General features: G+C 31.2%; 1 long non-coding RNA gene across 2 annotated transcripts; it reads right to left on the bottom strand.

Moving 5' to 3' along the window:
* Positions 1-7921: 7921 nt before the first annotated feature.
* On the bottom strand, positions 7922-12628 carry LOC100814355 (uncharacterized). Of its 2 annotated transcripts, XR_417168.4 has the most exons (8): positions 11234-12628; positions 11028-11141; positions 10849-10913; positions 10167-10256; positions 8980-9236; positions 8763-8828; positions 8344-8668; positions 7922-8266 (listed from the first exon to the last, which is right to left on the bottom strand). It is a non-coding gene; the product is annotated as an uncharacterized lncRNA (long non-coding RNA). The 2 variants fall into 2 exon arrangements; XR_001383870.3 differs by having other exon boundaries at positions 10849-11141.
* Between the last annotated feature and the right edge of the window lie 2903 nt (positions 12629-15531).

The raw sequence follows: 15531 nt of genomic DNA, 5'->3' as shown, positions 1-15531 counted from the left end.
AGAACATATAAGACGTTTACCTCAAATTCATAAGCTTAAAAACAACTCTTTTACTTCTGGATGAAATATGACGAAAGACAACCTCGTCAACCACACCAATGATGTCTAAAAAATAGAGTAAAAATTAGTAATGGAAAACAAAACCCACAAACACTGGTGATGAAATTAGAAATGTAAATCTAGCTGCACTAACCTACTAATAGGCCAGACTGTAATTGGCTAGCAACGACATCCGAAAAATCTGCAAATCTATAATTTTTAAAAGGAAGCCCATCCAATTCACATTGTCTGACAACTGTAACTTCAATAAATGTCAATTTATATGGATGATCACAAACTCTGTACTGTCCATCATTCTTGCTGACTCTAAAATTGTGCATCACATAAGTACAACCTTCCTTCAAATCCATTTTCCATGTCTTTAACTGGTCTTGCTTACAGACCACATGGATTTGATCACCCTGTGAATCATAAAAATATCTAACTAACGGCTACAAACAAAGACAATTCATGAACAAAAAGAACAAATTAAAAGCATACATCAGAGTCAACGATGATCATCTCAGCTTGTTCAGACCTACCCGGCGTCCCAACAAACCAGAGCTTGGTTATCCTTACAGCAAGTTTCAGAGTTTCTTTAGATCCATCAATGGATTTTATCTTGTCATCAATACGTGCCATCAGTCTGAACAAAAACTCAGAAACATACATAGATATTAAAACCACAAAACAACCACATAACATGATAACAACAACAAATAGAATGTTATTTATTGAAAAAAACAATGATAAGTCAAACCATAAATATGATAACTAAGGTAGAATGAACAATTAAGCTGACCTGATTCTGTTTTTTTGGACAACCAACAGCAACACAAAAAAGGAACAACAATATATAGTATCTATCAAACACAAAATATTTCTATCATGATAAATAACATCAGACAAAAGATGAATAAAAAAAACAGGCAATAGGCAAGCGTGCACAAATATGGAGAAAAATTTAAGTGTCCGAATAAAACCTTACCTATCACTATTATACAATTTCGTTGTCCCTGTCTAAACAACAACCAAAACAGACACAAATTAAATTATCAAGCAAGGCAGCCACCAAATATTACTATCAACTAAAAAACATTCTAGGCATGGCCATTCAAGGTTACCTCGATAGGAAAATATTACTCTCGGAATGACACCTTAGCTATTACCCGATTTTGTTGGCCCTGCCTAAAAACATACACAAAATAATAGCAGACAACAGGCCGATCTTAAAAAATGGTAACAAACAAACATGCATAAACCATGACCATTATAGATTACCTCGAACATTCGCCTACAAACACCAAACAACATCAGCAAAAGAGTCTTCATAAAAAATGAAGAAAATAAAAACAAATTAAAAAAGGCAAATTCAGCTCTCTGAACAACAAATCCGCAACAACACCCAAAAACTTGCAATAGCAACCAAACATACAGATGAGCAAGCGACACCACAGATGACCAAAATAAACAACACCGAACATGCATGCATGAAACAAAAACATGTGTGACCGTTAACAAATGTAAAGAGAAAACCAAAACCACAAAAAGTCAAACCAAAATGCTCGACAACAGCAAATGTGCATAAAATGAAAGCCAGGGTAACAAACAAACATGCATAGATATCAGAAAATATTGCAACCATGACCATTATAGGTTACCTTGAACATTAGACTATGAAACACCGAACAACATCAGCAAAGGAATCATGAGAAAAAAAACATGAAAAAAAAACTAACTTAAAAAACCAAATTAATCAGCAAGCGACACCACAGATGACCAAAAAGAAACAACCCCAAACATGCATGCATGAAAACAAAACACCTGCGACTATAAACAAATGTAAAGAAAAAACCAAAACCGCGAGAACTCAAACCAAAATGCACGACAACAACAAATCTCCGCAAAATTAATGGAAACTCTGAGCAGCTGAAAAAATTAAACATAAGAAGCAAGAAAACTTGAAGCAAGACCAAATGTCCACAAAATGGAAGGCCTGAGAGCAGTTGAAAAATCAAACTGCAAATGATGGAGGTAGGAAAACGAAAAAGAAAGAAACCAAACCAAGCAAAGAAAATAGTGAGAGAATGCGCAAAGACAGAGTAAGCAGTTTCTTGTTCTTGAATGATCGGGAATGCATGCAAAAGGTGGAGTAGTAGTTGAAGGAATGACTGGGAATGCATGCAGAAAGTGACAGTTAGAGCGAAACTAAAATACCCAAAAAGCCAACAAATTGGAATATTTTTTTCCTCGAATGTGTTTTATTTTTTTTGTGTTATTTAAAAAATGGATGTTATTATAGTAATAATTTAAGTGTTGAAGGTGAAGTCGCCCTGGTGAAAGTTAGAAATGTTTGTATTAATTTAGGTTATTACAATTTAATAGAAAAAATACAGGGTATAACAATAATGATAGTATTTTAGGTTAAACCATAACAACACAAAAAAAAATCTTTAGCTAGAGTTTAATAATAATAATAACAATAATAATGAATAATAAAATGAAATAGAATTGTAAAGCAATATTTATGATAATTTTTTTAAAAAAATGTTAAAGATAATAAAAAATAAAAATGTCCTGTGTACGACACACATGCTACAATGGACATAACAAAAGATTACAATTTCGCAAAGATGAATTAACTTTAAAACCCGTTCTTAGTTTAGATCAATAATAATAATAATAAATTAAACATTGGTATTTAGCATGCATGCTTATTTGTTTTGCAAAACATAAGTAAAATAAAATACAACATGAAAATTTTTAAAAATTTTACATCAATAATAATTTAATTGGCAGTATTGAAATAAAAATAGACTAAAAATGAGAGACAATATCAAATAAGATGTCCACAAATTATATTATTATTTAATTACAAAATGATAATAATAAATTTATTATTTTATATACTCACTTTAAATAATGTACTTAACATGTTACACTTATTTGTAGATTTTTTTTTATATCGATAAAATAAGTTGGTATTTTTGGTTAAAAATATATACACTTAACACAATTCCAGTCGAATATTTTCCATTTACAAATATCTGTTTGTTTTTTTATTTCTTTTATGTAAAATTTGTATAAAAACAAACTATGGTAACCATTTTTTATTTCCATAATTCATACTAATATTAATTATTGACTATATCTATGCTAAATCATGAAAAACATTATAACTTTCATGATAAATATTTAGTCAATAAAAATGACACTATCAATCTAATTAGAAAGCATGATTTTGGGAAAAAATAATAAATGCATCATATATATTGAATGACAGAATTAAAACTTTGACTCCAACTATATATAACCAAACATGTACAATTGATATAATTAACCATATGACATGTATCATTATACATTTTAAATGTAAAGCAACAAAAAGTTTTTAAAAATGTGCAAAGAGAAATTGGGAAAAAATGTATATAAATTGTGGTCAAAACAATGAAGAAGAATAGTGTTGCAGCAAAAAAAAGTTGTTTAAAAACGGTGAGCAAATAATAATAATTATAGTATTTCTGATGTACGCAGAAGTCAGTTATTTTTTTATTTTTTATTACATAATAGGAATAAAATGATTACTAAGCTTTAACATATAAATGGGAAAAATATAACTAAATAGATTAAAAGGATACTTAATTAACATGGTTAAACCTTTGTAGGCAAAAGCATTGAATCAATAAAGTAATAAAGATGAAATTGTCTGATACCGTAATGTATTTGAGTAACAATATTAATCAAAACATAAATGAAATTTAAAAAAATAGTTTGTGTGCATGATCTTCAGTTGGAGAGGTCCTCATCCCATATAACTTCTTTTCTAAATAGAACTTCCCATACGTGTTCGTCAAATCTGAAGAAGAATATTACCTCTTCTCCAGCCATTAAATTATTTTCATAGAGATATTGGAACCATGGCTGGGCAATAGATGGCACACCATCGTGCATGGTGATCTGCCATTGGTTGCGTTTGCCATAGCCTCTCTGAACAAGAATTACTTTTTGTGATCCAAACAAAAAATTTAAAGCTGCTGGTGGAAGGAGCTGCATTGAAACAAAAATAGTGATCATACGACTAAATGTTTTCCCTGTATTGTATTTACACCACTCAGGGTTATTTAAATTAAACCAATATAAAGACAAAAAGTTAATAATAGAATAGGTTTACTGTCATAAAGAAAAGTTGGGGTGAGAAAAATAACAACATGTAGTCAGCGTTAAAGCAATATAAAAGAAAAGAAATTAATAGTAAGAACATAATTGGGTGGCTAGCAAACCATTACCAAAGGGAAGCTGTGTTGCATCATGTGTTCGATGACATCGGCTGTAAAGATGTGTCTCCTGGTTGCCTGAACCGACCTTGGACGGCCCTGCCTATGGATAGGTCCAATGACATCCACCTCGAAGGAAGTATTTTTGTCAGCAGCAAAAAACCGCATGATGACACTATCGTCAATGCCGTGAGTTCTTCTAAACTGTTTTAGCCTATTAGCAAAAAAGTATCGGCTACCATATTTGCGAAGCCTAGCAAAATGTGTGGTTCCATTATACTGAAACAAAACATACGTCGGGTAATATGACCTCCATTGTCTATGGTAAGACAATGGAACCTCAATGATGTTCTGCAAGGAAACATGTTAACATTAAATAGAAGAATTTTGTTTCATATGAAATAAGGGAACTGGAAAAATGCTTGAATGTTGACCTTGGAAACACAGAATGCGGCCAAAAACCGTATTGCTGCCAACCAGTTTGATGGGCCCTATAGCACAAAAATTAATGAAATTAGTCACATAACAAAGCAGGGAATAATTTATCAAAAACTGAACAGAAAAAAATAAAGAACAAATATTAGAGATCAGAGTGTAGTTTTTATAAGTGAAAATATGAAGGTAAAAGCCAACTTGTTTGTATTGTGTATATTATCGGTATGAAGTGTGGAGTTCAGGGCAGTCAATATTGAATGGCCTGTGCTACAGATTTTCTATGGCTCTGAATTTTTAATGCAGACAAAGGTTTTGTTCTCAAATTAGTATTATAAATTATAAAACTAGGGCAGTAATTTATATATGACCTATAACAAAAAATAGTCCTTCAATATGGATCATTCATAAATTATAAAAAAACCTAATGTTGTCTGAATTTAATGCTAAGTGTATTAGATTTAATCAACATGCATGAGTGAGTATTATAAATTTGGATCAATATATGGTAACATGTTGCAATTTAATATGAAGCAACAGAAGAAGAGATAGGTAGAAAAATTTATCTTTTTGTGGTGTAGCAGTCAAAATAGCTATTAAATTTGGGAGTCAAAATTGATAATGTTAATCAAGGAAAATATATGCATGCATGTACTCAATATGTCATCTATAATAGATAATAGTCTTTTAATCTGTGTATAGAATAGCAGAGGAAAAAAAACCTTGCTTGTAGCTGATGATGAATGTGAAGTCATGCTTGTCTGGGTTGAGTTGAAATGCCAGTCAGACCGGGGGTTAGTGCTATAACTTGTTTCAAATATTAAGCTACTTGATTAAAGTTCTCCTGGATGGCAAATATAGGTGAGTAAAAACAATTGGGCGTGGATGTGTGGAAGGGAAATGGTTTTTGGAGAAGAAGTGTGGGAGTCACAGAGTAATTGCCATGTAAGTGGGGGAATAAAGATGAATGTGGAAATTCTGGAGCATTATTGATTGCTGGCTTCGAGGATTACATGTGAAGAGTCATATATAATAAATATATGAGTTGATATTTTTTTGTAAATTTAATGTGTATTAGAAGTTAAAATTACAGTAAAAGAGAAAATATAAAAGAAATAACTATTATTGAATAATAATATTTTTTGGTTGATAGATCAAGTAATAACTTTATTTTTGTCTTGACTTTTTTTTAATCAAAAAATGAAAGTTAGTTTTAAAAAAAGAATAAACTATAAAAAATGGAATAAATAGAGGTTAAATAAGTTTTTTTTTCCTTATACATGTAGTTGTAATTTGAATGAGTTTATTGGTTTTAAATGAATTTTATTTATTAAATATATCATCAATTAACTTAGATATAAATGTATGGCAAGAAAAAAAGGAAAAAAATTGTTTTTTCAAATTTCGATTGAGACAATTAGAATAATAGAAAAATGATTAGTATAATATAATAATTACAATAATGGAGGTATATAGTGTTTTGACAAAATAGCAAAACAAAAGAAAAACAATATCCAAAGTAGTGTCAGAAAAAGTTGCCAAAATAGGCATTTTATTTACCTTGTAACAATCGAATGCTGCTGTAAACTGCAATATTAATGGGTGCTTGATTTGCAGTCCCAGACCATTTGAAAAAACACAACTTAACATTTGAGTATGTTGTCTTAGTAAGAGAAGTTATGTTTGGTGATGTTGCAAAGAAAGAGAGGCTTAAATAACTAAATGCAGAGGACAAAAGATTAGGATTGAGTTAAGTATCTAACAAAGTTGTTAATATAATTGAATTAAATGTGAAAAAACCAGTACAGCAAAATGGCTAACGTGTGATGGTAATCAAGTTTAACATCGATGAAATAGAAGAAGTTTGATTGTGTGATATGTAGACATAGATCGAATAGCTACACAGACAAAGATATAAATTATATATATGTATGTGCTCTAAGAACACAACATGCTGGGATAGGTTTTTTTTTTTTTATCAAGGAAATGTGAAAACAGAACATGGATATTACATGGTCTGTAAAACATAAGCATTGGAATATGCAGGAAATAAATATGAGATGACTGCACCAGGGAATGTCTAAGATGATACTATGTTGATGTGAGCATCAATGGTTTTATTCTGGAATAGTTTTTATAATTTGTTTCTATTAAATGTCAAAACAGGATATGCATATTACATCATCTATAAAGTATAATCAGTTGAATATGCAGGAAATAAAGATAACATGACAGCAGAAGGGAAAAACATGGATAGACACCAGAATATAGACAAAATAAAAGAATGTTGGAGGTTCCTAAAATTAAAACACCTACAGACAGGAAAGAATATCTAGAAAGAACTTAAACAGAAGGCATAAATAATGCGTACTATTCAAACATCATATATAATTGAGAATCCTGTGTCCATTGAATAACAATTTGGGTGTTGAAACTAAATTAAATTTAGTAACTATTATTGTAGGTCAGCCTGAATGGACAATGATACATGTAAAGCTAGAGAAGGTAAAATAATGAGGAAATAACAGAAATAGGCAGATTTAGCATTGTTACCGTATGAGAAAGGAAAAATATTCGACAAATTTAAAAACTCCAAAAGACGGACAGAAATGAAAAGATGAAATAATTATTTTATTTTCTCATAAATCTCTTTTATAAGACTTATTAGAATTATTACAATTATTTGTATAAAGAACGCTCAAGAAGCCTCAATTTAATCAGTTACTTTAGAAAGTTTAACTTGAATATTATTGATATACACAACCAATAAACAGGAGAGAATGGAACATTGGAAAGTTATCAGATGAAGCCTGTTTTCATTGATCCCATGCTTTGATATAAATCTTAATAATACTTGCCCAGTGTTATTGCAAATGACCATCTCATTTGAATTCTTAATATATATATATGTATGTATAACATAGAAGGCTAGCATTCAGAATAATTGTGACATGATGTTTCAATCGTTAGCATGTTCATAATTCAAGTTTTTTTTTTATACCATGGTTGCAGTCTAGCTAATTTGATATTTTGAGAACTAAATATTAACATATAATTTTTCCAATTACCAGCGTGTGTGATGGAATTCAGTATTGAAGCACAAAAACCATGATATTAATATATAAACATTGTTCAGAAGAATGACATAATTAAAACTGAAAAAGCAAAAATTGCAAATTAATATGCCATCCAAAATCAACATTAACCAAACATTTGTTGTAATATATAAACTAACATAATAAAAATTTAAATTCACCAATCATCGTTGTCACCCAATTCCTCTGTTTTCTAATAACCATTTCCCAAATATCCTCACGACTTCTGTAATAGAATAAAAGTTCGTCTCCGCGAACAAAATCATCTTTAGAAAGAAACCAATACCATGGCTCCGCAAAATATTTTCCGTGAAAGCCAGGGCCAACTGGGACGACAAACCATTGTAATGGAGGCCTGAACTTTCTTAAAATGGTCATATGGAAACCACAAGAAGGAAGGTGTATTGCTGCAATAGGTGGATGAATCTGAATATAAAAAAAAACTGAGTTAATTTTTTGGGTAAAGATTTGATCATAATGCAAAAGAGGTCAATATAAATTACCAGTGGTTTAGGATCACCAAGCAGGGCTTGAGTGAGTTCAATAGTCCAGACATGCATTCTAAATGCTAGTAGGGGTCTGCCACATGTCTGTTGTTCAAGCGAAGGACTGAAATGAAGATCAAAATTCCATATGTGTTCACAGACCATAAAGTTGATAGTAACTGAATCATAGATATTTAAGTGCTTCCTCAACTATTTAAGGCCATCAGCGAAGAACTTTTTTGTTGATATTGTATGAGGAGGCTCCATCATAGTTAAACCGGGCAAATTTTGGATAACGTGGCGCCCACTGTGAATGGTAGAATGACGGTATTTCTATATAGTCCTGGTCAGAAAATGTGGTAAGCGCAGATGTTATGTATCAGGTCAAAGGAATGCATTGAAAAAACAATATGAATAAAAGAGTAGTCAAATATCACCTTCTCATTGTGAAATGCTGCAATAAACTGTAATATGCAGGGCCGGGTCATTATAGGATCCCTCATCTACAATAAGATAGCCATGATTGTTGCAGTTACAGTAACCATTCAGCATGAAGAGAAGTAATTATTGCAATTACAGAAAACATTCAGGGTGAAGAGAAGAAATTAATTGAAAACAAAAGCTAAGCAAATTAAAGTTTGCTAGACTACTTACCCTGCTTGACGCTGTTGATGATGTTGAGCTCATCTTTGGGATGGTAAGAAACTAATGATTGTTTGGGGAAAAATCAAAGATAACAGATTACAGCAATGTGGTGAAGCCTTTGCATCCTCTGCTATATAAGCTAAACCCCATGATGTTATAGGAAGGTGAAGGAACAAATTGAATGCATTAAATTACTACATTTTCCCAAAATTCCAATTAATGGAAGATTGGTTTGGTTGGCAACTGTCCAGTCTCAATCGTTGTTTCTGAAGAGTCAAAATTGCACGGGGGTTAGAATCATTCACAGGCTAGACGACTATGCAAGCAGATCAACAATTATTCATTCATAGTAAATTATAATGGCCTAAATGCTTTAAATACCACGCAACAACATGAGCTAACAATGCAGGCAGAGGTTTGTCATTTGGTATCCAATTTAATAAGAGGAAATCTAATAACTTATCAAAGGAAATGCATATCAGATATGCCATATGTCATACTTCGGAATCAAAGTAAAATAACATATGATTTAAAAATTCCCACATGACTTAAAGCCAAACAATTAAAACCAAACCAAGTTAATCTAACATTAACATTCAATGACCATGCAGGAAAAAAAATGCACCAATATGGGTAAAAAACAGCATCCATAGTTATGGATAGCAATTGGAACAATCATGTTAATAGAATTTACTAATAGATTTTAGGTGCCAACCACCTGTGGTTAGATTTTCCATCGAACAAAACAAATATGAAACATAAATAACAGATTTACCCAAGAAATCCAATTAATTTGGCCAAACAATACTGGACTGAGCTCTTGTAAGAAATGCATCCTATGAGATAATTGGCTGAAAACAATTGCTAGCTAATGAAGGATAGGAACCTATGGACGAATGGAAAACAGAAGAATCAGATGAATTTAATAAAGAGAAAAAACAACAAAGAAGTATACAAAAAGTAGCATTGGCAGGAAAAACCAACAGTGAAATAGAAGCAAATTCAGCAAATGCATGCAACAAAACCTGGAAAAACATAGTTGATATAAAATATTTGATTAATAACTTCGCAAACTAACTAAAAGTTAACAATCAAAAACTATCAGGAGAGTTAAACTCGGCAAAATACGTCATTAATAAATTGGCAAATAAATTCACCAAAGGTAGACCAAAATGCATAAAAGATGAGCAAAATACCTATGATTGAATTGTTGCTTCCATTCCACCGGCTAACTAATAGCCAACTTAGAAGCCAGCAAAGAATTGCTAACTTGGATGAATAGCATCCTACAGCAGGCAGAAATAGAAGCATAAGTTGGATATGCTGAAGAAAAAAAGCAACAAACTATATATGATACCCGACAATAAAATTTAGAATAATTAATAAAGTTAAATAAATTTTAGAAACAATTTAATAAAGCTGATAACAAAATGAATAAGTCATAAAACATATTAGACATTAACCTCAACTGCATAACTTTAAAAACAACCCTTATACTTGGTGATGAGAAAGGGCAAGAGACAACCTCATGGACTACCTAAATGACAAAAAATAAACAATTCCACCAAAAAAAACATGCATATGCAACTAAACATATAGGCCACCAAACAATATCCCAGATGGCCAAAAAGAAACACAATTCCCTGCGAGACATATACCAAAACATATACCAAATAGCATTAGGCAGGACAGGAATGTTACCAAAAATATGAAGAACAAACATGCATAGATATAAAAAAAAACATCTGAACCATGGTCGTTATAGCTCACCACAGAATTCGGCTGTTAAACACCGAACAACATCAGGCATATAAGTTCTGAAACTTAAGAACCAAAAAAACTTGAAATATTTTAGCAGGAAGGGATCAAAAGCAAAACCTCATATGGAGAACACAAAATTGAACGTGTCAGCAGGAGGAAAACTAAACTGGAACTCAAGATACCTACATGAAAAAGAAAGCAAGGAAACAAAGCAAGTAAAGCAGCATCCAACACTCAGCAATAAGCAAATGAAGCAAAAACAAAGAAAGAAGCTTTGGAGTAGTTGAGGGAATGACCGGGAATCCATCAAAAAGTTGACACTTGCACCCAAGTGGAAATGCGCCAAAAAAAAAACAAATTGAACAGGCGGCAACACATGAACCATCGCCACAATAGTAACTTTCAATGCCCTATATTTGATGAGACAATCACCAAGAAAACCATCAGCTACATGGTATAACATTAGACATAGCATAATTATTACAAAGGAATAACAACTTACCTATTTTCTTATTGTCTTGAACCGCTTAAATCAGGACCAACTCAACACCACAAAAAAACATCCATAAGCAACCAACAACGTAAAAAAAAACAGTATTGCACGTTTTGAAAAAGGACAAATATTAATCATGAAACAAAGCCAACATGCATGCAACAAAATTAAAACTCATAAGGCAGACCAACATCGACAAAAACCGACACACCAAATCAAAACAACACCCCAAAAAATCTACATGCAAAACCAACCACAAAATGGAAGACTTTCAGAATTGGGCATTGAGATTTGCTATGGACAATCATTCATGGTGTTATGCAGCTTGCATTCAGTGCCATAAGAAAACAAATGTCTATACAGAACCGTTTGTGTGCCCATGTGGCAAGCATAATGATAACCGAGCAAACCAAGAAAGCAAAATTCAACACATGTCAGCAGTTCAAGCATGAGCACAATATCCTTTTCCCTATACATCTCTTTGATGAGACTTAGTATAGATATAGAGAGAATATAGATAGACATAGAATATAGAATACAGAATATAGATAGATTTTACCCTTTTTGTGATCTCATTCACCCTGCCTAAATAACAACCAAAACATACACCAAATCAAATTAACAAAGATACAACCAAACATACATAGACATTAGAAAACATTAAAGGCATTGCAATTATAGGTCAGCTCATGCTTCTCTGAAAGACTTACCTATTCGGCGATCTTCTTGGCCCTGCCTATAACACAACCAAAGCATACACCAAATGACATCAGGTAAGCCAGAATTGGGAAAAAAAGGTAACAACTAAACATGCATAGATATTAGGAAACATTCGACGCATCGTCATTATTCGTCTGTCAAATACCAAAAAACATCAAAGATATCAATTATTGTTATTGAAAAACCACAAACAAAGTCGAAAACATTTGTGAACAACAAATCAACAACCCCACCAAAAAACATGCATGTGTAACCAAACATGCATATTGAAACAACATTCCGTGCGAAACACACAGTGCATGCATGAAACAAAAGCTCAACAGCGAAAACCAAAACAGCCAAAACAAACAACATTTCTTGCGAAACATAACATGCATCGATGAAACAAAATCTCGACAACAAAAACCAAAATCGATGAAACAAAAGCTCAACAGGAAAAACCAAAACAGGAAAAACCAAAATGGGATAATAATAGTTGTAAATAAAAATGGAAACTTTAAGTATTTAAGCATAAAGAAAACAAAACCCAAACCTGACATGGAAAACACAAAAAAGAAGAAGAAAGGAAAGAAACGGAGGAAGCAAAATGAAGAAGAAACAAAGGCAACGAAGAAGAAAGAAAGCAAAATGCAATGAAGAAGAAAGAAAGGAAACGGAGTTGGTGAAGAATGGACAGGCAATGCAGCAGAACATGACACCTGTAAGCAATTTAAGAAAAAGAAGACACGTGCAATAATACGTGGAGCAACCAACAGAGGTGGAAGTGTGATGCAAAAATGCCCAAAAAACCAATAAATTGGACACATGTCAACAGCTGGAGCATGGGCACAATAGCCTTTTCCATATACATCATAAGACTTAGTATAGATATAGATTCAATATCATTTTCATGACATAATATTTAAAATTTAGAGAGAAGAAATAGCCTTCTGGTCTAGACAAAAAGGTTTTTTGTTTAAAAAGTACTTACAAAATTAATTCATCCCAAAAAGATAGCAAAACTCGAATTTGCGGCCTAAACATTCAATAATAAATTTACCAACAAATTTGATAAGTGTTGCTAGCCTTTATAGTTTTCTTTTACCAAAAAAAGTATGATTTTCTTTGCCTTTACGTATTAATACTCATAACTATCTTCTTGGCACAACTTGTGCTAAGTGTGCTGCCCTTTTTTAATATTACTAATTAGTTAGCTGATGGGTTGCTCCGCTATATATATTTTTTGTTTTAGTACTGAAATTGTACTTAGATTAAAAAATAAAATATTTTTTAAAATATTTAAAAATGAGAATTTGAGATAAATAAATAGATCTTAGTTGGGGTGCATGTAATTTAAATAGATGTAGGATTTATAATAATTTAAACATAATTTAAATCTAGTTATCATTATTATATTTGTTGTTTACAATGTTATAATATTTAATTGATAGGACATTGAAGTATGGTTGAAATTGTATAAGTTAATAATGAAAAGATCAATGAAGACATTGGTGATAGTTGGTGTTAAACTTACATATATTTCTTCACTTTTGTGATGTGGACAATGTTTGATAGTGAAATTGTGAATAGTTTAAGGAGTAATTTTTCTTTTTGGATGTTAGAAAAATTACAATTTGAGATCAATTAATAATTGAAATTAATAATACAAAGTAGGGTATATCTTAGTTGGGGTGTATTAAAGTTTTAATGGATGTAGGAATGACAATAATTGGAACGCCAATATGTAATTTAAATATAATTATTATAATACTTTATTGTTTACAACATTATAATATATAATGAAAAGTGTAGTGAAGTACGGTAGGGAGTTACATAACTTAATCATGAAAATACTATCCACAACATTGGTGATACTTGGTGTTAAACTTTACCTAGATAGACACAACCAATCGTACAAAAAATTAGCTAAAGTCATGAAACAAATTATGAGGATAATATAGAATATTATTATTGATGTACAATATGTGTAATTATATTTCTAAACCTAAGTGGTAGTAAAAGAACACTCTCTAGTATAGTACTCATGCAGACACACGGATAAATTATAAAATTAAACATATAATATAATTGTATATATTTAGTTGTAGGTGTGTAAAACTTAATAAATGAAAACCAAAACTAATAAGTTTGAGATATATAATATATTTTATAAAATAATACTATCTATTGAGTTTTATGATATTTATGGTTACTCATGTTTCAAAATTTTATAAACAATAAAATACATTTTTTTGTCTAATTTTAAATTTAAAACTAATTTTAAATATAATAAATTGTTATTGTAAATTGTAATAGACAATATATATTTATAGAAAAAAAATATGAAAAACTATCTTTGACAAGGAGAACAAATAATCTATATTTGAATCAGATGATAATATTCTTTACTTAAGCTATAGCTTTACATGGATTCCTACCAAAAGCTAAAGTAACTCGAGTCTTTGTTTCTACCTAGCAATATCATATCCCACCGAAGGAAAAATAAAATAGCATAAAATATTCTGCATTACCCATGATATTATATATGAGTAAACTTGATATTTAATCGTTATAAAGCATGTTCAATCATTTTGTTAGCTAAATACTTATATATAGTTTGAGTAATTAGCAGCAACAAAAGAAAAACAAATACCTAGTAGCTTACTCTTTTTCGTTTTCTTGGAACGTGTCGACTCTTCAATTTAAGCATCATCTAAAATAGTTGCAATCATGGTGATGAAGGGCATACACCCAATTCCAAATGAGTCTGAAATTTTTAAGGAAAAGGTACCTGGTATTCTCAAATGATTGTTCAATGCATAATCAAATTCATGCAAGATCTCCAAACATCTTGCGTAGAAACATTTAAAATTTAAAATACTAATGTTAAAGAATGCAACTTTGCATTTTGACCAAAATGTAACCAAAGAGATGCATGTTGAATTACCTTACTAAAGAGAACCAAAATGGGCCAATGTTAGGCCTAATAGGAACTCTAATTTTATATATTACAAATAAAGGTTATTATGGGGAATACTGATATACATGGTCCTAGAAACATATTAATGTATTAGCTCTAGAGTCCAGAAGACACATAAAATGCATTAGTAACCAGCTTCAAGTAAATGAACTACCATTTTCCAATAACAGAAAGATATGTTGCTACATACTTTTCAAGTAGCAGGGGATAAGGGCAATGTGCCAATCATTGGCGAGGAAAATGACATCTTCCAAGACATGATGACTAAAATATCTGATGTTGCCTTTGAAAAACTTCATTTACGACCTTAGTCCATACCATATGGTTTAGGGAAATATTCACTCGAATTAAGACTCAAAACCCTTGGGGCTTCCAAAGCAGCCTAGAGATTATTTCAAAGAGAAAAAATAAGGAAAGGGAACCGTAGACCATAGATGGATATGAGTAATTATAAAGAGCACATATTACTGTATCCATCATATAACTCAAATGCAAGTGACATTCTTGTACCCAGAACTACCTATTATTACTAATAAATATGTTGCAAAGAGCGTATTTCCAATGACAAACTTACACGTATTTCTTATATCAACTAAAATGTGTAATACCACCATGTAAATGATATTAT

The sequence above is a fragment of the Glycine max genome, chromosome 12, assembly GCF_000004515.6.
Source record: "Glycine max cultivar Williams 82 chromosome 12, Glycine_max_v4.0, whole genome shotgun sequence".
Lineage (NCBI taxonomy): Eukaryota > Viridiplantae > Streptophyta > Magnoliopsida > Fabales > Fabaceae > Glycine > Glycine max.
The sequence above is the reverse complement of the archived record's forward strand: the minus strand, read 5'-3'. Positions and strand labels throughout refer to the sequence as shown.